The sequence below is a fragment of the Cyprinus carpio genome, chromosome B7, assembly GCF_018340385.1.
Source record: "Cyprinus carpio isolate SPL01 chromosome B7, ASM1834038v1, whole genome shotgun sequence".
NCBI classification, from domain to species: domain Eukaryota; kingdom Metazoa; phylum Chordata; class Actinopteri; order Cypriniformes; family Cyprinidae; genus Cyprinus; species Cyprinus carpio.
In genome coordinates, this window is record NC_056603.1 from 43,566,771 (window position 1) to 43,591,929 (window position 25,159).

General features: G+C 37.5%; 1 protein-coding gene and 1 long non-coding RNA gene across 3 annotated transcripts in view; one reads left to right on the top strand and one right to left on the bottom strand.

The window, feature by feature from the left end:
• Positions 1-25,159, top strand: part of LOC109112163 (junctional adhesion molecule A-like) — a 262,729-nt gene that overhangs the window by 89,667 nt on the left and 147,903 nt on the right. The window lies entirely within an intron of this gene.
• Positions 1,767-3,367, bottom strand: LOC109071477. Its single transcript, XR_002014551.2, has 3 exons — positions 3,180-3,367; positions 2,752-2,899; positions 1,767-1,992 (listed from the first exon to the last, which is right to left on the bottom strand). It is a non-coding gene; the product is annotated as an uncharacterized LOC109071477 (long non-coding RNA).

Consider the following 25,159-nt stretch of genomic DNA (forward strand, 5'->3'; position numbering starts at 1 on the left):
TATAGCACTTCTGTGAGTTTCCATAAGGACCTGAAAGCTGCTGTATCATTCACAGAGAGTGGGTTTGGTTTGGTGTAATTATCGTTCTGTGTACTATTATGTAACTTCAGTTTAAGTAACTTTTAGAGTTTAAGTTATAGTTCACCCTTAAAGTTACACTATCTAAAGGTCACAGATAAAACTGCAGGTTTGCTTTTTTTTTTTATGTTTTTGTTTACTATTATGTTTACACTATCTAAAGGTCACAGATAAAACTGCAGGTTTGCTTTTTAAGTAAGTCCATTTTTATATTACATATAAATGATATTTTCTGTCCTATTACAATGGTAAATTAACTTCATTTACTGTTTTGTTCAACAGTCTGAAATGTCAGACCAGCAACGTGATATATATATAAAGTATTTTATTGCAGATTTAAATAATGCAGTGTTTTGGGTGGTTTATTGACTATCAATGTACAAATAAACTGGCTGGAGAGTTTATACCAACATCTTGAATGCTATAAAATACGGTAATTTACGGTATGTACGGTAATTTGTGAATTTTAGTGTTTGTGTTGTAGTATGTGTCAATGGCATCTGAAAGGCTGGAGAGTTTATACCAACATCTTGAATGCTTGTCGAGGTAGAGCCACTTCTGGATTTTGTACTCTATCATTATCGTGACTTGGGGGTCCCATCCCACGTCGATCCCATAATTTTCATCCACCTGTGGTAATTGAAAATCAGTCATATTGTGGGTGGACGGAGAGAAAAAAAAAAGGTTATATATAAGACGACGGAAAAGGGCTTAAGAATTAAAAGGTGTAGTATGTGATTTCTAAGAAACAAACAATTTTGATAGAGGTCTACTCTGTGTGAGCCGAAAAAAAAAATGTTTGTACATAGTCCTGGTTGTATAAATAGTAGGAAAAAAAATTGATCTGACAAAAAAAATGTTTTTAAATTTTATAGGCAATCAGCAATAAGAATGTCGATTTCAAATATCACGAGTGTTTTCAGCAGTAATCAACAGTCACTTGTGCACGTTTAAAGGGAGTTCACTTTAAAATGAAAATTCTGTCATCATAAACTCACCCTCATGTTGTTTCAAACCTGTATGAATTTCTTTCTTCTGCTGAACACGAAGGATGATATTTTGGAGAATGTCAGTAACCAAACAGTTAACTAGGTCCCATTGATTTCCATTGTAGGAAAAAAAATATATACTGTTCTATGGAAGTCAATGGGACCAGTTAACTGTTTTGTTACTGACATTCTTCAAAATATCTTCCTTTGTGTTCAGCAGAAGAAAAGAAATTAATACAGGTTTGAAACAACATGAGGGTTGTATGAGTGTATATGATGACAGAATTTTCATTTTAAAGTGAACTTTAAAATCCCTTTAATTGTAAGTATATACACCATAATATACATACTGATGCATGTATATATATATAGTCTGATGTCTTTACTGAATGGTGTGTCATCAGTATTGTTGGCACTGTGTGTCTTAACCAAAGCTGGACAGGTGACTGACTCCCAGCAGTTCTGAGCAAAAATGTCAATCTCAGAATCTGGATTGAGTACTCTTTTTGTCTCCATGTTGTAGAAGATGTGATAGAACATGCTTAAAACATGTTCATACACATCTCTCCAAAGCCTCTCAATTCTGTGGGGGAGAGAGTTAAGATTTGAGACAAAACTAATTATGGGAATCATGTTTAGTCTGGTGTTTTATACCATTTAACCTATTCAATATTTACCTCTGGTTGTGTACACCCTTCCTGTAATATGAGAATTCCTGTTTTCTCCTCTGTGTGCCACCATGTACTCAGCAACTGCAATATTCTCCACACCTTTGTCAGATCGGACTCTTGATGGGATACCATATTAATTAACAGCAGATATGAAGTTGCTGAGCACAGTGGATGCTCGGTTATTTAGAGACACAGAAAGATAAACTATTAGTCGGCTGAAACCATTGATTCTACCATGAATCACCAATCTCCATCTACAGAATACACAAGAATATTGGAAAAACAAGTTCAGTATCAAAAAGGTGCTGGTTCTTAACTACAACAATGCACACTGCCCAAACATTAGATTTGAAATATGTGGACATGTAATGTTCACATCACCTGAAATTGCCAATTACAGTAATACTAGCCATTATATTTCATATCTGTGTGACAGTAGATCAATATGATTAATTACATATACATTCTCCATAATTTAATGTAATTAATGGTAATTTAATGGAGCCATCAAAACAATTTTCATGCATATGAGCAGTGCGTCGCATCAAAAGCAAAAGAAACCATTATAAATCCAATGATACTGGGTGCTTGGTCTTCCATGTAGACTAAAAAAGGTTACTAGGACTTGTTTGTCCCATCATACAAATATATCTTGCACAAAATATGAGGCAAGTAATGTGTGCCTCAGGGAAGATAGATTTTAGTCACATTACAACAATTTTTACAATTTTTTTTTGTTTATGAAGTCTGCAGTAATACTCAGTTTAGTTTTTCAGTGCCTGCTAATGGATATGATGTGTTTGTGATACAGTAATTTATTTTACAGTCTTTCAAAAACTGAACTTTGTACCCCTAAAAATTCTATGTAGAATGAGAAAAATGTTATTGTACACCCCTTCTATAGAAAAAGTGAATGAAAAAAAATCCTTATTAAATCGAATTACATTAACACTACAGAGTAAACACCATTGCTTACATTCTGATTCTTACAGTTTTCATTGTAACGCAAGTACCTGATGAGTTTATGATTGCCATCAATATGCCACATAGCATTGGGAAAAGGCACAGTGTACTGATGTCGCCTTATGGTTCGCATTGACATCGCTCGCATCGATGTTCCATGAGGATCTACTCTTCTGACAGATTCTCGGACTCTTGAAGCTTGGGGGAGGGGGAAGATAAAATATTGGTTAGATTTTTTTAATTCACTTAATAGTTCTGTATTCAATTATTTATTATTTAGAATCAACTTTGTAAAGATATTTTAAGCAGACCTGTAAACAAAAAGTTAAATTTCAACGTCCTTTATATTGTATGAAAGCAGCATTAAAGTTAATTTACATGTAATTGTAAAAAATTACCTCAAACAGCAAATACCCGGATACTATTCTCTCTTAAATGTGAATGATAAAAATATTACAGCTCAGTGTGCTGGACTTACTTTGAACATGGAGACCTCTTGCTTGAAGATGACCATGAATTATTCTGTACCCTGAGTTTGGATACATTCTCTGTATTTCCTCAATGGTGCTGTCAAGTTCTGCATCACTTATAGTTGAATACAGTTCAGAAACCCTAGATGAAATGATAGAAGATATTAGCCCTGGTCACTGCAGCTACATAGGCTTCTGTGAACCTGTAACACCCCGTGGTGTAACCATATCAGGAAAAAATATTGAAAGAGGATGTTCAGAATGAAGGATGCCTTTGATTTTGCTTGATTATTAAAACACATTAATAGAATGTTCAGTTACATTGAGCAAAAAGTAGTGAAAAAGCAAAAATAGATTCTTATAAAAAGTGGTATATATTTAAAATGATCTACTTAGGCTTACAATGTTTTTGGGGAAACAGGCCCTGGTTGGCTGTTGGTCCAGCTCAACCACTTAAACCAGTCTGGACCATTAAATTACAAGTAGAGAAAATAATATATGTTTACATGAAAAAAAAAAAAAAACACTGCTGAATTTTCTATATTAATAACTGTGGAAACGTACATTAACTTATCCAGTCTGTGAAAAATAGAATTGTAAATATATGCGCAACATGGTGAAAGCTGCCCGAGATCACCACTTAGTTAACTTTCTCTTACCCTCATATAATGCTGTTTCATCCTCCGTCTGATGGTTCTCTAATCGCTCGCTCTCCGAATAAGTTGAGATGGTCCTCACTGCAGAACACAAGAGCCAGGGGGGTGATTGGATCCAGATCCAACTCCTCCCACCTTACATATACCTAAACCTACCCGTCTCCACCCCCTGATCCCTAAACCCACCCATCTCCACCCCTAAACCTACCAATCTCCAGCCCCTGGATGGGGATCCAACCACGCCCACTGGATCTTGTGTTCTGCAGTGAGGGGCTACTGAATAAGTTCGCTATCTCTTGAGCAGTAAAACCTTTTAGAAGATGCATCCTTAGTGTTTCTAACGGGATGTCATACCTTGGACGGCCCGGGCCGACAAAACTCTCCAGAAATTCTGCTGTCTGAAGGCACTGCACAATCTCACTAAGATTATTTACAACTCGATCGGATTTACATCGGAGTTTGTGACGGCTGCAAAATGTCCAAGTGTATCCAAGATAGATTCAACTCGAAGCAAAATGAAGTCATCATCATCCGAAATGTTTTTTGCTAGCTGGTTTTAATTCTGCTGCTATACTGGCCATAATTGACGCCACACCCACCCACTCATTAACATATCATTTGCATGCGGCAGGTTGTCATTTGTATTATGAAGATGATGAAGAATGTGAAATCAGTGGAGTAATTGAGGTGTTAAGTTTTGTTTTTGTTTAAATTTGAATTGTCTCAGCAGGTATTGGCCGTGGAGCGTTATAAAAGCTTTGTGAAAAACTGTATTTGTAGTTTCTTTTCATGTTTGGCTTTTCATTTTGATATTGGCAGTCTTCCCTCGAGACTGTATTAAAAATGAAATGTGAAATCACCAATTGCATTTTATTTTTCAATTTGACAGGGATGTCACCGTGAATATATCTACACAAAGCTTGAAATGTCTTTTAAACGAATCAATTCAAAACGAAAGCATTATGTAATCTGAGAAGGTTTCATTATGTAATCTGTGAAGGTTGCATCTCTCTCTAAATGCGCGTCCATATGGAGAGAGTCAGCACTGTGAATTTCATCTTGCAGCCGACAAGAAAACATTTGTTTATTAATAAATAATTAAAAATGTCTCCTTTTTCACAATTATTGGGCTTACTTCTGCCTGTGCTTTGTGACAAACTTATGCCTGTTCTTGAGCGTGAATATGATTAAGGCTCATTATGGATTATAGATGTATATTTTACCATATAACCCTGCGATTAGTTGAATAATGACAAATGACCGACTAGTAACTAGAAAAATCTTACATGGGGGCAGACCTATTAATTTTTTTTTTTTTTTTTTTTTTTTTACCCTCTAGACATCCGCTGTTAAAGTTTGCTAAAGCATTTTATACACGCGTTTTGCATAAATTCTTTCTTCTTTCAGAAACAGTCAGTACAGAGAGAATGTCTTAACACTGATTTTTTTCCTCTGAAACACAAAAACGAAAAGTGAAATAAAATTGATATTTTATGTTTTGAGAATGGCCAACCCTTCTCTGCAGATATTCTTGCTTCTGGTTTGTGCATTGTGAATACAACAAAAACAAACAAACAAACAACAACAACATATATATATATATAAATATATATAATTTCTCCAAAAACTCCAAAATGTTTTTTTGTCACGTCTGTAACGCATGTGTATTTCCCAAACCTATAAAACATGTTCATAGACAGATAATTTACTGATGTCTGACTCTGTTTGGGATTTAGCAAAACATAAAGAGATGGTTCTATATATTGGTCTAATGAATAAGCTACATTCTGAGAGAATACAGATGCGCTACACAATAGTTCACATTTGAAGTGGATCAAACCTCTCTTCATCCCGTTTATTTCTAAAAACAAAGCGTCATTCCACAATGCAAACGCACAGTCATTCGTCCTATCTTTAACCGTTCTGCAAAAGTTTGAAACCCTCATAAGACACTGTCAAGAATTCACACCTTTATGACCACCCCCCCCCCCCACCCCCCAGAGCAAGAAATCCCCCGCCCAGCTCAACACTTTATCTCGACCCCCACAAGCTATACAGAACTACCCCCAACAACCCCCTCCAGCTGAACTGAACTCGGTCTGTTTTTTGGCTGCAAGGAACGGTGTTTTGAAACATGCCTGCACTCACAGCAGCTCTACTCTTTTTATTCATTATTGTTTCTCGCAGCCCATAGTTATTTATTTTCACTAGACCCAAAATAATAACAAATTATCAATTGATAATCAATCATTATTTTTGCGAAAATCATTGTTATTTGTGAACGTAGTGTTTGAGGAAGGCTTTAAGACCAAGCTCAATCCTCCGTCAGCTGGTCCCGCTTCACAGCGGCACGAGCTCTAACTGACCCAGCTTCACCGTCCGCGGTTTGATTTTACAAAATCAGTTTGAGCGAAAACAGCTTACTGATCATGAGCACAACATTTAACAAGGCAGGAAAACATTCAGTCTACCCCTGAAGGAAGAACGTATTTCATTGTAAGTTCATGCTGTTAAAATAGAGAGTAACCCCTCCCAGAAAAAAACTAGTGTAGGCTAAAAAAAGGGCGGAAATGTTTAAACTTGGAGCTCATTTATATCAATGTGACAAATCAAACTCTGTTCCGGAAGAAGCTAACCTGACACTCCTCTAAGTTGTTCTTTTCATGTGAAAATGTATGTCTTTTTGTTTAATTCACTAGGCTATAAGTTTGAAATAATATTTTAGTTGAAAACTTTAAGTGCCATGTTTAAAAAAAATGCTTTTATTGCCTAACGTTTCATAGACCTCAGTTGTTATGCTATTAAAAATCCCATGCCATTTGTAATTTCACAGTAGTTTCACTTCCAAAGTTTACTACTCCCAATTCCTATAATGGTAAAATTGACTCATGCCGATGGCTTTTTTATTTTTTATTTAATTTTTTTTTTTTGAATAATTGTAGCCTATATTGTTGAAGCAAAACAAATATGATAACTTTTTTAACTGCAGGCCATATAGGCCTATTAATTAATAACAATATATTATCATTACAAATTTTGGATTGTCCCTTATTCTGACATTATTGGCTTAAAGAAATAAAACATTATAATAAAGAATAAAAGAAAGAAAGAATCTCAATTAGCAGCCCTTATTTTCCATTTATGAAGTTAACTGGCAACCCTCTAATGATGATGTAATTATCTTTTATGATCCCCTGCATCAAAATAAAATACATAAAAATAAAATAAAAATAAAATAAAATAAAATTAAATAAAATAAAATAACTAATAAAATAAAATAAATAAAATAAAATAAATTACCTGTTGTAGGTAGATATCGCGAGAGCGATGAATAGATTTAAAAAGAGAAATAACGTGGGTGCTTGGTTTCAGGAAAACGAGAATGACAGGCTCGTAAAAAATGCTGTATGATGAAAAAAAAGTTTATGCTAACATATTATGTAATTCAAGAAATAATTTAAGGCAATTAACACCTTTTCTGTACTGGATTCAACTTGAATTTCAAATATTATTAAACTGCACTTTAAATCTCAGTGAGTTGTATAAGTTGAAAGAATGGTAAACATGGAAAAATAAAAATAATAAAATAAAAACACTTGTAAATAGTAAAACAACATAGCCTGATTAGATTAGGCCCAGACTCTGCTCACTAAGATATATAGATGGTAATTTTGTTATTTAACCCACAGCAACACATTTTAACTGGTTAATCGCCCCATTTTCATTTGCCTGCTGTTTTTTTTTTTTTTGTTGTTTGTGTTGTTTGTTTTTTGTGAGAGAAAAAAGTTGCTTTTATTACATTCAGAAATTATAACCTAATAAAATGTTTTGGCCTAATAATGTTATGGCGCCCCAACAGGAGCTTTTTAGTTCCCTTCACGTACGAACAAATCCTTTACATTTAACAAATTTATCATTAACACGCAGAAACAATAATTAAAAAACAATATAGAATAAATTCTAATGGATAAATATAATTGCATTATTTATGATGCTTAGTTATAAAAAAAATACAATAAATAATAATAATCCTTTAAAGGAAACATAAGGTACCGTTGGGCCTCTCCTCATTTTGGAGAAATTCAAAAGTTTCCATATTCTGATGTTGCCCATTTGAAAATAGGCTTTGTAGTTCACGCATGTTTCAGTATTTGACAGAAAAAAATCATAATGAACAAAAATATGCCAAAGTGGACTGCTGCTCGTGCCGGATGGCACAGTGACCAATGAATATGTGCGCATGATGCACCAGCGCAATCAATTTTGTGATTTGGAATTGGTTAAAATGTGCTTGGAAAAAAATATCACAGCAATATCAACGTGTACTAATTATTACTGCACTCGGAAAAAAGCATTTTTAATGATTTTATATCCATTTTATTGATCTATTAAGCATTTGTAAAGTCCACGTTTTTTTTATACTTTTTTTATGTTTCAATTAACATAATTTTTAACCTAATAATATAAAATCATGCTGTTCTGACACCTACAAATTGTACTAGGGTTTTTATTGGTCCCTTAAACTGACAGAAAACGGATAAGCGCTAAGAGATTTCTTAAGCTGTAATAATGAAAAAAACAACAACAACAACAACACACAATTAATGTTTTTTTTTTTTTTTTCTTCCTGGACAACACACATGTAACTCTCTCTCGGTCTCTCTCTCTCATCTCTGTCCGCTAACCCCCCACTCCCCCTCTCCCCTACCCCCCTCCATTCCTCACACAGAGAGAGTGGCCTTAGAGTGAGATCAGAGTCTGGGGCCAGTTTTTTGTTTAATTTTCTGTTATCCATCACAGTGTTGTAAAATCGTTGAATGACACTATGCATATTTCCTCAGAATTGATAGGTGTCTCCTGTATGAAAAATGGTTTTGAAATTGTTTGTAAGCTGCAATTTTAAAAATACAAGACAATTAATAGTTTCCCTTTTTCATTATACTGTTATTTTCAAAAAATCACCACGGCAAAACATAAGTCAAGTTATCCAAAATTCCCATTCCCCATTTAAGTTCCTCAATGTTTTTGGCATCATGTAGAAAAAGTTTGGTGTTTATAGTGTAATTCTCCTCTGCGGAGTATGCATTTAATTCCCAGCCATATTTATCCAAAAATGCACATTTAAACCAAAATAGCCGACTTTCCCTGTAGGTCGCAGAGCTAATGACTGTAAATTAGAAAGTTGTCCGTCTTGAGTAAAACAATCTATTATACCAAGTTTGGATGTCTGTAAGCAAAACTAACCCCCCCACTTTTGACAAAAGGTGGCGCTATAGAGTGCCTCCTCCACAACCCTTTCATCCATGTGCTTTTGCCATTGTCTAACTATCGTTAATACTGATATGTGGTTTTGAGTTTCATGTAATTCTGAGCATTTTTAATCTGCCTCACAAATCACTAGAACAGAATATTCAAAGATTGGACACGTTGTCCATGGCAACACTAATATTAGATATCAATATTCCCCACAACAGATTTACATCGGCCGTGTTTTCGGTTCATTAGTCTGATGAAGGTTTGAAGGCAACTCGATGTTTGAAAATATGGATGCTGAATTTCAAAGCATTTTGAAAATGACACACTTCTGCTGCCAGTTGGTGGCGGCTATAAATTTGACACTCCTAATAGTCACCATCTATGCTATTCGGCATCATACATCGAAACAATCGATGAAGTTTGATCTAAATCAGAAAAATGTATGTGGATTTTTTTAGACATTTCCTGTTTTGCTCATTTTTTTGCCCTATTTTTCAACGCCTCGCCACGGAAACCGTTCGAGATAATCAAAAATCCCCTGGCAATTTTTTCATCCCCAATGTCTTGAGATCAGTTCACCGAGTTTCGTGGAGAAGGGTGGAAAACCTCAGAGGAGTATTCAATTCAGAGCATGCTTTTTGAAACAAGCCCTGAATAGCTCACTTCCTGTTGGCAGAGCCTTTTTCATAGAGCGAAAAGTTGTTCGGCCCAATGAGATCTATATGTACAGAGTTTCATAAATACATGCAAGTATGTGTGAGCCATGGTTCAAGATTCTTGGATCGTGTTCCAGGGGGCGCCGTGAGCCCCTGTGCCAATACCAGTCCCAGCTCTGCGAACCGCCTCTGATGGCCGTGAGGTCTAAATGTGCCAATTTTCAAGAGTTTTGAGTACATGCCTCCAAAACTCGAAGTACTTAAAAAAATAAAAAACATAAGTGAAGAATAATCCTTAGAATATATCTGCAAGCAGCGATGGCGGCCCCAGCCGCTACGCAAACGCCACCCCCGTGGCATCAGGGAAAGCTGTGCCCCCATGCACATAACCCTTCTAGCTATTGTGGGTGTCCACCTTACATTGAGGACATCGACTGTCCTGTAAGTTTAGCTCAACCCTATCTCAAACACACCCAGCTAAATCCACTAATGTCTTCAGATTGCTTGAAAATTAAAAGGTAGGTGTAACTGATTAGAGTTGAGCTGAACTTTGCAGGACAGTCGACGCTAGGAACAGGATTGGGAACACCTTGATTTAGCAGTTTGGAATTAAGGATACAGCAATGAAAGGTTGATTCAAACCATCAAAGACACACACACACAGCAATATATAAAACTTGAGTAACACCTCTACTGCTGGGTTTCAGTTATTAACATTAATTATATTAAATTAGCATTAATAACAACTGTATGATACGATCAATGTGAGTCTTTTCTCTCTCTGTTCTTCTACACACTCACACACACACACACAATATTACATTACGAAACTATATATATATATATATAAATTCTAAAACATATATATTAATAAGGATTTAGTTTTTTAACATTATATAAGTTAACATGTACATCATTTATATAGCATTTATGAATCTTATTATTATTATGTTCAAATGGATTTATTACATATTAAATTAAAATGTATAGTTAATGTACATCAGTTACTGTACCATGCGACTATCATATACATTTTTTTTTACTAACACAAATGCAGTAAAATATGTTGTTAATACTTAGCTTGTACTAATGTTAAATATTACATTATTTAACTATACATTTAACATAAAATTATATATATATATATATATATATGTATATATATATATATATATGTATATATATATATATATATATAAAAATGTTAATTAAAGTTTAGCTAAAAATATTTTTTTTAATACATTATTTACCAATACATTTTTTATTTTCACTTCTTATTTTAAGATTTTTTATGTACTGTGAAATAACCTGAACATTATTTTAAATGATAGGATTTAACTAAATATAGAAAAAGATTAATAAGCATCGAAAAAAAATAGATTGTTCATTGTTAGTTCATGTTAGTTAATGCATTAACAATGTAAACCAAAAAGAGCTTATCGCGAATTGCTGCCAAACTTTTCTATGATCTATAACCATTTTTAAAAATCCTTTTAATGATCTATAAAACATTTGTGAAATGATTGTATAAAACTATATTATCAGCAAAATTCATTAGCTTTTTAAAATGCATATTATTTTTCTTGAAAGATTTTTATAAAATGATTTAAATGCTCTATACACGCTTTCTGCAAATAATTATTTAAAAGTAACTTATAGCTCCATCTGCGGTGGGCTATGATTGGTATTACACACTGCACGTCTGAGGCTATCTGAACTGCTCAGAATGAAGCGCTACTTCTAAATGAGCTTAGAACAGATCCGGGGCATATGCCTACTAATGCCTAATCACAGCCCTATCTGTAACCGTGATTTTTTCCGAGCTCCATGTTAATGGATCAGAGCGATCAAACTGCACATGGCAAAAAGATGCGGAACAGAATAGGTTAGAAATAAAGGTGCGAATAGAATTAATATCTAAGAAGATGAGCATAGAGGAGAGCTATGATGGCCATGAATACAGTTTGGAGCAGAGGAAACATCGCTCTTTAAGTGCGACATTCTCTCATTATTTTAATGTTCTTTCGGTGTTACAGTAATCGCTTTCTCGCTGTTAACGTTTCTGGAACTGCATACACATGGGCCGTGGGATAACGCGACTGCAGACTTGAGTACTTGTGAACCTGTATAATGTATAAAAATCTATTTCTCAACACCTGAGGCACCGCTGGCTGTCGAGCTCTATGGCCAATGTATAGCAAGAAAATATGCCTAATAATTCAAACGGAATATAAGGATTTTTTATCCCAGCCTTCAAAGACAATTATATCACTATAAATGATTAAATAACAAATGTATAGTATTTATTAAGATTGATGTTGATTTGGAATTGGTAAAATAAAATTGTTTTTTTATGTCCCTAAAACTGACAGAGGCCCTCAACCACACCTCCCCCTCCCTTCCCACACACACAGAGAGAGTGGCCTTCAGAGTTAATCAGATGTCTGACAGTTTTTTAATTTTCTGTTATCCATACAGTGTTGTAAAATCGCAACCATGCATACTCAGAATGACTTGTTCTATGTAGGAAAAATGGTTTTGGGCGTTTGCAAGCCGCAATTTGAAAATACAAGACAATTAATGTTTCCCTTTACTGTTATTTCAAAAATCACCACGGCAAACCGCCTGGGCCATCCAAAATCCATTCACAATTTAAGTTCCTCAATGGCATCATGTGTAGAAAAGTTTGGTGTGTATAGTGTAATTTCTCCCTCTGAGCAGTAATATGCATTAATTCATTGCTTCATGCTTTTTCCAAAAATCCACATTTAAACCAAAAATAGCAGACTTCCTGTTGGTCGTAGCTGATGACTGTAAATTAAGGAAAGCTGTCCGGCCTTGATAAGAACAATTTATAAAATCGAGTCTGGTGTCTGTAGCTAAAACTTACCTCTCCTTCTACTTTGATTAAAAGGTGGCGCCATTATATAGAGTGCCCTCCTCCACGCCCATTTATGACCTTTGCCATTTTCAGCTATAATTAATACTGGATATGTGTTTTGAGTTTCATGTAATTTATATTTTATCTGCCTCAAAATCACCAGAACAGAATAATATCTTCAAGTTTGACACGCTGCCATGGCAACACTATATTAGATATCAATATCCCCACAACAGATTTACATCGCGGTTTTGTCATATTCTGATAGTTTGAAGCAAATTGAGTAAAAATAAGATGGTGAATTCAAAGCATTTTGAAAATGACACACTTTCTGCTGCCAGTTGGTGGCGCTCGTAACTTTGACTCCTAATAGTCACATCTATGCGATCGCATCATACATCGAACAATCCAATAAAGCTTGATCAAAATCAAGGAATGTATGTGGATGTTATTAGACATTTCCTGCTTCAGTCATTTTTTGCCCTAATTTCAACGTCACACGGGCAAACCGTCGGAGATATCAAAATCCCCTGGCAATTTTTCATCCCCAATGTCTTGAGATCATGTTCACCGAAGTTTGAGGCAAACGGTTGAAAGTCCTCAGAGGAGTACACCCAGAGCATGCTTTTTTAAACAGCCCCTGAATAGCCTTACTCCTGTTGGGCTGAGTCTATGATATAGAGCACCTAAAGTTGTTCGCCCAATGAGATGGGTAAAGTGTAAAAGACGTTTCCATAGAAATACATGCAAGTAGTGTGTGAGATAGTTTCAAGATTTCTGACTGTGTTCCAGGGGGCGCCCGTAATAGCCACTGTGAAACACACGCAGGGTCCAGCCTCTGCGGCGTCCCTGATGTGCCGCAGTTACCAATGTGCTCGTGCAAATTTGCAAGAGTTATTTTGATGTATGTTAAGCAGCCCCGAACAAACCCACCGGAAAGGTTTTTAGAAAAATAACAAAAAAATAATAATAAGAATAATCCTCTGAACACCCCAGCCAATCATAGGGCCCTTCGGCCCATTGGCTCGGGCCCTAAAAAACAAGGAGGGCCCTGCGCCCATATGGCCTCGGGCCCGAATACTAAATAAATAATATTCATATCGAAAAAATATGGCCCTATAATGATACAGAGAAACACAAGTATGTAGGAAATTATTGTGAAACAAACGGTGAAGAGAAAACAGAAAACAGAAAGAAGTATACAGGATTATATTCACTGAGATAATTCCCTCTAGGCGCCACCAGCTGGTTTAAGAGGAGTCCCACAGACTCTTAAGACCACCATAAAGACCAGCTTTATGAAAAACCAACACATCCAATCCTTATACCAGGAAATCTCCTCTAAGAGATGTTTTAGCAGTATACTGGGATTCAAGAGAAGCTCAACAAAGTCAGTGAGGAGGAGGAGGATGATGAAGACTGAAAATACGGTTGTGTCCATGCTCTTTCTGTGTGATGAATTAGATCACTGACAGACCACACAAGAGCTTGGTTGACCTGCACAACACCACTACTGAAGATGACCGATGGACTCCATCTGACCCTTTTCTCCAGCCAGCCAGCTTCCAGCTCCCAATGAAATTCTGGATGATATTGCATTTTCTAGTCTCTCAAATATATCTTTGCGATATTGAGGATGCTGTTTTGAAAAATACATAATTGACTTATAAAAATGTTTATAATAATTCTATAGGTATCAATAGCCGATATCACTGTGTGCATTGAACATAATAAATAAAAGACATTTGAGATTAAAATACGCTTTTGAACTGCTATCTTGGGTTTTTATCATTAAATTATAAAAAAAGTTCATTTAGAATTAAGTCCAGTGTCTAATCGACATCTTTATGCCTGGTGACGTTATGACAGTTGTAGAATATTTTGTATCTGCCTCAGTCTGTGGTTGTGGTAAGAGCCGTACATCAGGTCAGAAAATGAAGTTAGTTATTTCAAAACACATTTAATGAATTGTCTAAATGATGCATTGTGGAGTTTCAAGACCTGTTTAAATATTCTATCACTTTTATGTATTAATTGTTTCCCCATCAGTCAGGTGTCTTCTGCAAGCTGTTTCAAACAGGGATGTCGTGGCATGATGGAAAGGAGTGTCTATTAAATGCGTGTGTTCTATCTAAAAGGCCAGCCAATGAAGATAAGTTTGGGAGAATGTTTGGCATCTGTTGCTTTTTCAGACACACATTAAAAGTGACTCAAACTCACAGCACTTGCAGAGATTGAGCTGCATTTACTACTGATGTTGTGCATATTTATTTAATTAAAAATTGCAGCCTTTGCGATTCAGTAATCACATTAAGCCAAATTGTGATTTCGGTTAAATTTCGATTAATTGTTCAGCCCTAGTGAACAACAATAGCCCAAGTTTAGAAAAACAAACAAACAAACAAAAAAAACCTTTTATTATTAATAATAATTCTGCATCTATTTTTAGGCATGCCAGCTGTCACTGTGGGTGGCACCGGATGAGCACAGCAAGCAATGTCCTACACACAGTTATACTTATCTCTGTTGTTGAGTGAATTATGTATGTATATTAATGCAGCATGTTTGAAATACAGCAGAATGCATGAGTGTTGGTTTGTATTGTGCATAAACAGCATGCATATGAAAGACAGCAAATCTCTTTGAGTCATATCTGAAATGGACAAACCATCCATTAATCAAGAAATTATAGTGAAATTATGAAAAGAGAATACCAACAATGAACCAGATAAAGAATTAAACATATAAGAGTATAAATTACCACAAATGAAGACCTTGTTTGCTTTGTAGACCTGAGACTATATTTTATACATGGCTGATCCTGATGACTGGGTTTTAGCCGTGAATCACACATCTGGTTTATGTGTGAGTTATACATGTAAAGATCATTAAACAGCATTAATATGAATGTGAGATTCAAGTTAATATGATCACTTTTACATGATAACAAAATACCCTTATTTCCATGTTTTATAGAATGCAGTGTTATTGGTTAACAGTAAAATAAAAAGTAGCCTATTATATATTCTATTCTATTCTATTCTATTCTATTCTATTCTATTCTTTACTTACTTACTTATTTATTAGATACATTTTGGTTAAGGTCTCTATTCTGTCCAGTAATTAGTTTTAAAACAGGATTACACATTGGAAAAGAAATACACAGCACAAGAAGCATAATGCATGTATGTGTTCAGCAGACAGAGCAATACTTTACAGTATAATTGTTATCATGAGAGCATGTGCTTATAATGAACATTTTCAATATATCTTGTATGTAGTCGAACTAGCATGACATCACAACCAGTCCATTTTACCAGACCTCCTCAGACTAAACTAGTCTCTTCTGGTTTTAGTGATGTTTGAATTCTGAGACTCTGTCTGCAGACCAGCACACACAGGAGAGAATCTGAAATCAGTCTCACACTCTTCAGGAAATAAGGAATACTGAAAACAGGAAGAAGCCCACGGTACAATGGATTAAAGTAAATGAAGAAACTAAATACAGTATAGGGCACATAAAGCACCAGCAGAGTGAAAAGGAAAACAACCAAAATATGATGATCTGGTTTCCTGGATGTGTGAGACTGACGATCAGCAGAACATGAAGCCCCACAAGAGATTATCCATGTGATCACTGACACAATCAACACAAGTACAGCAAGAAAGAAATAATAAACACCATGTAAATACATTAGACCAATAATGATACAGAGAATCACATGTATGTATAAAATGATAAAACACGGTGACAAAACAGAAGTAGTATACAGTGGATATTTCACTGATGGAATTCCCTCTAGCGCCACCAGCTGGTTTAAGAGGAGACCACAGACTCTTGACAACCACCATAAAGACCAGAAAAACCAACACGTCCAATCCATAAATGAGGAGAACTCATTTAGGAGATCTTTAATAAGTACATAGGGACTCAAGAAAATCTCAACAAAGTCAGTGAGGAGGAGGAGGATGAGGATGAAGACTGAAATACGGTGTCCATTCTTTCTGTGATGAATCAGATCTCTGACAGACCAAACAAGAGCTGGTAGACCTGCACACACACTAATGATGATGAATATGGACAATCTGATCTTCATCTCCAGCTCTTCAGCTCTAAGCTTCCATTTAAATGGATAAGATTCCATATTATAGTCTCTCCTTGATCTCCTTGTGATATCCCACTGAAAATATTTAAGTGAATAAATAAGGAAAAAGTAGTATATGTGCTTTTAGAGATCGTTAGTTAATATATATATATATATATATATATATATATATATATATATATATATATATATATATATACACACAAATATACATACATACATACATACATACATACAACAATAAACACTTCAAATAAAAAAACTTGAATCATATTATTGATGCTACTATCTATAAAAAATCCCAATGGGGAAATACATTAATATAATTGTATGAATAATATGTTGTTTATATTTATTAAGTTTAAACTAATGTCTATGATTATGAAAAATTGTTACTGTTCTGTGATAAGAGTCACAAGATTTTTTTTTTCTTTTTTTTTTACATGGTTTGAAATATAGAATAATGAAAAAATGTTGTGTTTGTGGACTAAACAGCCGCGGATCAGTAGCGGACTGCAAACGCGTCCTGTGTGTGAAAACACAATGAGTCCGTGCTGCTTCTGCACCACACACACACGGACTGCATACGCACTGCAGACGGAGTATGTGTGAAACAGGCGTGAGTCTTGTCGAGGTTTTTTTTTTGGGGAAGCTTGGTAATTTCACAGTAGGCATACACACAGGTTCGAAGACTCGTTCTCGCCCCCTACAGTGCAATTCGTCTAGGTATACATTCGCGCTAAACTATCACGGTGAAAGTCATCATAGCTTGCGTAGTATAGACCCAGCTCCCAACCCAACTTTGAGAATAAATTAACGGCGATATTTTTTTTTATCGCGCGATAAGATTATAGTGTTAACGTTGAATGTTAATGTTAACGCCGATAACGGCCCACCACTAAAATTTTGTGTAGATTTGTGCAAATTGTTGTATTGTGTGGGTAAAAATGTCATTACTAATGAAACATTTCAGGTTTTCAGAAAGTTAGTAGAGTCATGTCTGTATCAGATCCAGCTAAATCTACAGCTATGATTGTGTGTTCACATGTAGTATCTTCAGCTCTATTGATGGATGTAACATCATTGTTCAGCAGCTCATCCTATACAGTGCTTTATAAACCTGATACATGGCAACTGAAATGACTTGAGTCCCAATATGATGTGAGTAATAAGTTTAAACATTTGCTGGAAAATTACTCTTTAAGTGTAACAATTTAAGCAGAAAAAATTTCTGAAGATTTCTGAAGATTTTTTCATGTTTTTTTTTTTTTTTTTTTCAAAAGTTTCTTGAATATCAGATATACAGTGTGACCATACTGAACACCACTCTATGCGTGTGTGTGACAAGGCCTGTGCACTGTACACACCACTGGCACATAGAGATCTGAGATCGCACTTTGCAAAAAGTAACATTCAGAAGCCCATAAACTTCTTGTCAGCTCTGCCATGTGACTTTTATTAATCGATACTGTACGCTACATTATATTTCTCAGCAAGGAGGGAGTTAAATCGCTGTTTTTTAAGTAATGTCTGCTTTAATGTTGATTCTTTCACATGTACAGTACATACATACAGAGAATTGAAATTGCGTTACTCTCAGACCCATGGTGCATACATATAACACTAACAGTAGAGCCTAAAAATACAGATAGATACAGATAAAATATAAAATATAAAATACCTCTATACAAATAAGGGCATGTAAAAAATAAAAATAATAATAAAAATAAAAATAAAGTTAAACAAAGCAGTGCAAGGCACATGGCAGGATAGAGTGCAAACCAGTGAGGTGAACAAACAGTGCAGATAAAAAGATTGTAGTGCAAAAAAAAAGCTTATTCAGTCTGATTAAAGTGACAAAGGGCTCAGAGAGCAGTTCTTTTATTTAAACTGACTGGAGAGGTAGTAGAATGATGTCAGTTCCATGGTGAATGAGGTAGTGAGCAGACCAATGCTGCACAAAGTGACTGGTGCATGTCACGGTATGTTAGTGGAAGGGGGGAGTGGAAGGACCTGGGGATGTGAGATCTGGAGGGGGGGGGTCATAGTAGGGCTGTGCAAAAAATCGAATACGATTTTCATGCGCATCCCTTCAGTAAAGACGCTCCTGTAATTAGTAGTATATCTCCAGCACGTGCGTTCAGATCAGGGTTGCCAAGTTTTCACAACAAATCCTGCCCAGTTGCTTCTCAAAACTAGTCCAAAACTAGCCCAATCGCGTTTCCAGGAGGTTCCCCGATAAAAATTGCATCCCGGGGTTAAAGTTTTTTTTTTTTGTCAGGGTTGCCCTGGTAATATTCACATTTTAGGGGCTAAATATCATGTTATTGGTATTGGGGTCGCTTCAACCCGCGGACATGAAAAACAACCGCAGACTTGGCAACACTGGTTGGCATTTACTACACAGAGCCGTAATTCACTGACAATCTACACAAAATCGATTTTTAAAATCGCGGGCGATTCTTTGTCGATTTTGAAAGCGATTTTTGTGTAGCTTGTCAGTGGACTACGGCTCTGTGTAGTAAATGCCGCTCCACCTGAACCAGTGTTGCCAAGTCTGCGTTGCCAAGTCCGAAAATTGTTTTTCATGTCCGCAGGTTGAAGCGACCCCAATACCAATAGCGTGATATTTAGCCCCTTAAATGTGAATATTACCAGGGCAACCCTGCCAAAAACGTATATTTTAACCCCAGGATGCAATTTTTATCGGGGAACCTCCTGGAAACGCGATTGTGCTAGGTTTTGGACTAGTTTTGAGAAGCGACTGGGCAGGATTTGTTGTGAAAACCTGGCAACCCTGATCTGAACGCACGTGCTGGAGATATACTACTAATCACAGGAGCGTCTTTACTGATGAGATGCGCATGAAAATCGTATTCGATTTTTTGCACAGCCCTAGGTCATAGTTCAGTGGTGCCTGGGGCAGAAGAGGGAAGGGGGGGGGGGTTCAGGAGTGAGTTCAGCTTCCTGACAGCCTGATGAATGAAGCTGTCCTTCAGTCTGCTGGTCCTGGCCTGGAGACTCCGCAGTCTCCTCCCTGATGGCAGCAGACTGAAGAAGCTGTGTGACGGGCGGGTGGGATCACCTGCAATGCAGAGGGCTTTGCGAGTGAGACGGGTTCCGTAAATGTCCTGGAGGGAGGGGAGGGAGACACCAACTATCTTCTCAGCTGCTCTCACTATGCATTGAATGGTCTTCCGGCAGGACGCGTTGCAGGCGCCATACCACACAGTGATGCATCTAGTCAGGATGCTCTCGATTGTGCCTCTGTAGAAGGTGCACATGATGAGGGCCGGGGCTCTAGCTCTTCTCAGTTTGCGGAGGAAGTAGAGACGCTGCTGTGCTTCCTTGGCCAGTGCTGTGGTGTTGTCGGTCCAGGAGAGGTCCTCTGTGATGTGCACACCCAGGAACTTGGTGCTGCTCGCTCTCTCCACAGTCGCACCATTGATGGTCAGAGGAGCATGCTGAGTGTGCACTCCCCTGAAGTCAACAACAATCTCCTTCGTTTTCTCCACGTTCAGAGAGAGATTGTTGTCTCTGCACCACCCGGCCAGGCGGCTTGCCTCACTCCTGTAGTTTGTCTCATCTCTGTTGCTAATGAGACCCAACACAGTCGTGTCATCCGCAAACTTAATAAAGAGGTTGGAGTTGTGTGACGGTGTGCAGTCGTGGGTCAGCAGAGTGAAGAGGAGGGGGCTCAGCACACATCCTTGGGGGGCCCCAGTGTTCTGTGTGATGGTGCTGGATGTGTTGCTACCGACCCGTACTGCCTGAGGTCTTCCAGTCAGAAAGTCTAACAGCCAGTTGCACAGCAAAGTGTTGAGCCCCAGCTGAACCAGTTTGTAAATGAGCTGTTGAGGTATGATTGTGTTGAATGCTGATCTGAAGTCTATGAACAGCATTCTGACATATGAGTCTTTTTTCTCTAGATGTCTGAGTGCTGAGTGGAGGGTAGTTGAGATGGCATCATCGGTCGAGCGGTTGGACCAATATGCAAACTGGAAGGGGTCCAGGGAGGGAAGACTTGATGTGTTGCGTGACTAGCCATTCAAAGCACTTCATGAGAATAGGGGTAAGTGCAACTGGACGGTAGTCATTGAAGCAGGATGGAGACGGCTTCTTTGGGACTGGAGTGCTAGTTTTGAAGCATGTGGGGACAACAGCCTGACTAATTGAGATTTTAAAAATGTCTGTGAAGACATCAGTGAGTTCCCGCTGCACAGTCTCTCAGTACACGCCCAGGAATGTTGTCAGGACCCGGAGCTTTGGGTGCGTTGATCCTGCTGAGGGATCTCCTCACGCTGTCCGGGGACAGCGTCATCACCTGGTCGCAGGGAGGAGGTGGAGTCTTCTGTGCAGTGGAGCTGTTTTGTGCCTCAAAGCGAGTAAAGAAGGCGTTCAGCTTGTTCAGCAGGGAGATGGTGCTGTCACAGTGCTGTCCGTGGTGGGGGCTTGTAGTCCGTAATGGTCTGTATCCCCTGCCACAGGCTCCGAGTGTCTCTGCTGTCGCTGAATCGATGGGCTATCCTCCTGGAGTACGGTCTCTTAGCCTCTCTGATGCTGCAGGACAGATTGGCCCTAGCTGTCCTCAGGCCCACCTCATCTCCAGCTCTGAAGGCAGCGTTCCGCAACTTCAGGAGTCTGTAGACCTCCCCTGTCATCCATGGCTTCTGGTTGCCCCAGACAGTGATGGTCTTTGTGACTGTTACATCATCAATACACTTGTTGATGTAGGCAGTGACAGTCTCTGAGTACTCTTGGAGGTCTGTGGTGTTATTGTATGTGGCAGCCTATTTAAACATATTCCAGTCAGTGGTGTCAAAACAGTCTTGAAGAGCCTCAGATGACCCTTCTGGCCATACTTGTATCTGTTTGTGAACTGGTTTGGCGACTTTAATGAACAGTCTGTATGCAGGCATTAGTATGACAATGACGCGATCTGAGGCACCGAGGTGGGGGAGGGGGAGGGCTTTGTAAGCTCCTCTCTGTGTGGTGTAACCAGGGTCTAAAATGTTTTTACCTCTTGTTGGAAAATTAATGTGTTGGTGTATTTTTGGGAACACACTAAGTCTGCATGGTTGAAATCCCCAGCTATGATGAGAAAAGCATCAGGGTGGGCTGTCTGCTGCTCATTAATGTGCTGGTACAGTTCATTTAGTGCATTATTCCTGTTGCTATTGTTGTTGTTGTTGTTCAGAGGAATGTAAACAGCAACGAGCAGTATGGCTGAATATTCCCTCAGCAGATAGAATGGCCGGCACTTAATAATCATAAACTACACCAGGGGCGAGCAGTGTTTGCAGATCACAACAGCATCGTGGCACCACGCATCATTAATGTAAACACAAAGCCTGCCGCCGCATGATTTACCTCCCACGATGAGTGCTCTGTCCACTCAATTGTATGTCAGCTGATCAAGCTGGATAGCGCAGTCTGGAACACTGTTGTTGAGCCATGTTTCCGTGAACACAAAAACACAGCAGTCTCTTACAGTCCTCTGAGTTGAACGTAGTAATCGGATGAAGTCCAGTTTATTGTCCAAAGAGCGTACGTTAGGCAGTACGATGGTGGGGATAGCTGGCTTGTGAGGGTTAGCCGTTAGCCTAGCCTGAATACCTCTGTGCTTACCGCTCTTCTGCTTCCTCTCACGCCGCTTGTGGCACCTCCGCTGTGGGTGAGATGCAGCAGTGGGGGTCGGTGATGGTGAAGACCTCCGGAGCAGACATTTATGGTGTTTTTTATTTGTGTTTCTCAAATCAGACTTGCCTAAAATAAAATCTATAGACATAAAACAGTTTAATCATATAGCAATGTTTAAGCGTTAAACCTAGATAACTGTGCGCTATATCCAAGTTTTTATGGAGAGTGGAAGCTGAAGTGTGCTTTGCAGGAAATGGAGGTGACAGGGTTCCTACCTGGTCTCATGGCATACAAATGTACCTGGGTGCACTTTTCAGCGAGATGCAAAATACGTACCAATAAGTACATCACTGAAGTTTCCAAAATAAATGAACACTAGAGGCAGTAAAACTCAGACACCTTTTTTTCCTTTTCACACAAATTTATAAAGTTTTGATTAATAAAGCGCTATTTTCACACAATTATTTGCATTGGTCGACAAAGTACACAAATCAAGTAGTTGAGTAAAAGTACAAATCTGTATAATAAAATATTACTCCAGTAAAAGTACTCAGTTTTCAATTTTACTTGAGAGAAAGTACAAAAGTACTTGATTTTTATGTACTTAAAGTCCCTGTAAAGGCAATTTAAAAAAAAAAAATGTCTAAACACATTATACATGTTAGAAATGTATTGCTAAAACATATTACAAACACTGTGAACTGTAAAACACTGAATTGTGGAGTTAGACCGTTAAACAGTTTCTCACCATTGCTGTGGTCCGGATTTTTTGGGCGGGGCTAAAACAGGGGATTGATGACGCACTGCGTCCCCCTGAGCTCCTGGCCCGCCCCTAACAATATAAATAGAGCACATTCGCATCAGTTCGCTGCTCAACTGTGAGTTACTGTCATACTGTTACTTACTACAGCCTACAGTTTGCTAGCTATGCCTCAAACATATATGGTTTTGTACAACCAATTAAGCTGTTAGAAGCATCCATTCCGGCTGTAGCAGTGACAGTTGAGTGGGACGACTGCAGCTTTCCTGCGAGTGGGCGTGGTTTAAGCGCAGCCAGCGGACATGCCCCCAGCGTTTGAGAGCTGAGACTACTGCTCATTTTTTCGAGATTTTGATAGCTTATTTTATATACTTACCGGCTTTTTTATCATTCACATTTTGCTGGGTGGCTAAGAACACATTTTTCTGTGGTATGACAAACTCAGAACACATACTTAAATTTGACTTTACATGGACTTTAAGTAAAAAGTACTGATAGATGAATATTTATTTTGCAGTTTTATACATGGTACTTATATTATTTAATTTTTTTTTAGCATGTATTTTTTTATATAATTCTACTGCTCAAAATACCTGGGATATTCCCAAAAAACAATAAGGAAATAATGATTTTTTTTCTTCTCGAACCTTGTCTGTAGTGTAAAAACACCCCTGGCCAAATGCCCCCAGAGGGCATCACTTCCCACTTTGATAATTACTGCAGTTACCATGTTCTTCACATCCTTTCTTTTTCTCTCAGATGTAATCTATCTATCTAGGTGGTTTAATAAAAATATTTGGACTTTATTTTTATTTATTTTTTTAAAAAACTCAATGTAGCACCAGCAAGCTCTTTAACTTTACAGGTAGCATCAGCTAACATTATTGATTTATTTTCAGCATGGTTATGAATAAACATTTATATTTGTTTAGTCGGGTAGTTGATCCAGATACATAGGAGCTTAGGCTATGTGTACTGACAAACAATATAAAAACAGACATCACATAGGACTAAATACATAGCATTTTAGTAAAACTGCTAACGTTACAGCACCGGGGAAGACGAATGTGCATGAGTTATGTGTTATTTTAATGATTTTTACCTAAAACATACAAACTCTAAAGTGTTTTTGCCTTCATTCAAGCATTTCAGTGGGCTTAAACAGAACAACATTTACAGCAGATTTAGTTCAGAAACAACTGACAGCTTTGACCTAAATATGATTTTCAGTTACAGTAGTTAATCCTAAAATTCGGCATTAGTAATTTACTTTTAGCAGCATCAGTCACGCGCGCGCGCTCACAAGATCTCCCGGTTCTTACTAGTGAATTCAGTTCACTGGAGACTCGCACTAAATGGTTCATTTGAATCAGTGAGTTGTCCACTCGAGTACAGCTGCAATTGAATCATTTAAATTCATGAATGAATTGTTTGGTGCGATTTGCGAACCGATTTAAAAGATTCATTGAAAAGAATCAGTTCTTTCCTTGAATTAGACACCGCTTCTGCATCTCGGAGCACGTGATGTATTATAAGAAGTAAGGATAAGTTTTATGAAATATAGTAGGGCTGGGTGGTATATGCGAATTCGTACGATATATCGATTTTTTCTTAATAAGCGATTCGATGAGGCAATACTGTTTATATCGATATTGGCCTACAGTAGTTTGATACGAGCGTATCTGAAAATACAAGCGGAGGACACAGACTGAGAAGCTGCGGAGAAAATGCATAATCCAATCTGTTCTAAACATATGCCAAGCTTCATTTGAAGGCCTTTAAAAACTGGTAAGACATAGTTTTATAGTTTGTTTCAATATCAGTTTAAGCGGTTCGACCTGTCAGACACTCGGACAGAAAGGCACTATAGGCCTAGGGCTACTCGCGCTGTTCAATGTGTTTGAGATGTGCTGTCTTCCTGAATGCATAACTTACATTTCACAGGTATTATTCTCCATCTGTAAATGTTAGAAAGCCATGGAAAATGTCCATTTTTTTTTCTGCCAGAAGTGTGTGAGCCTTCTGTTTTGGGA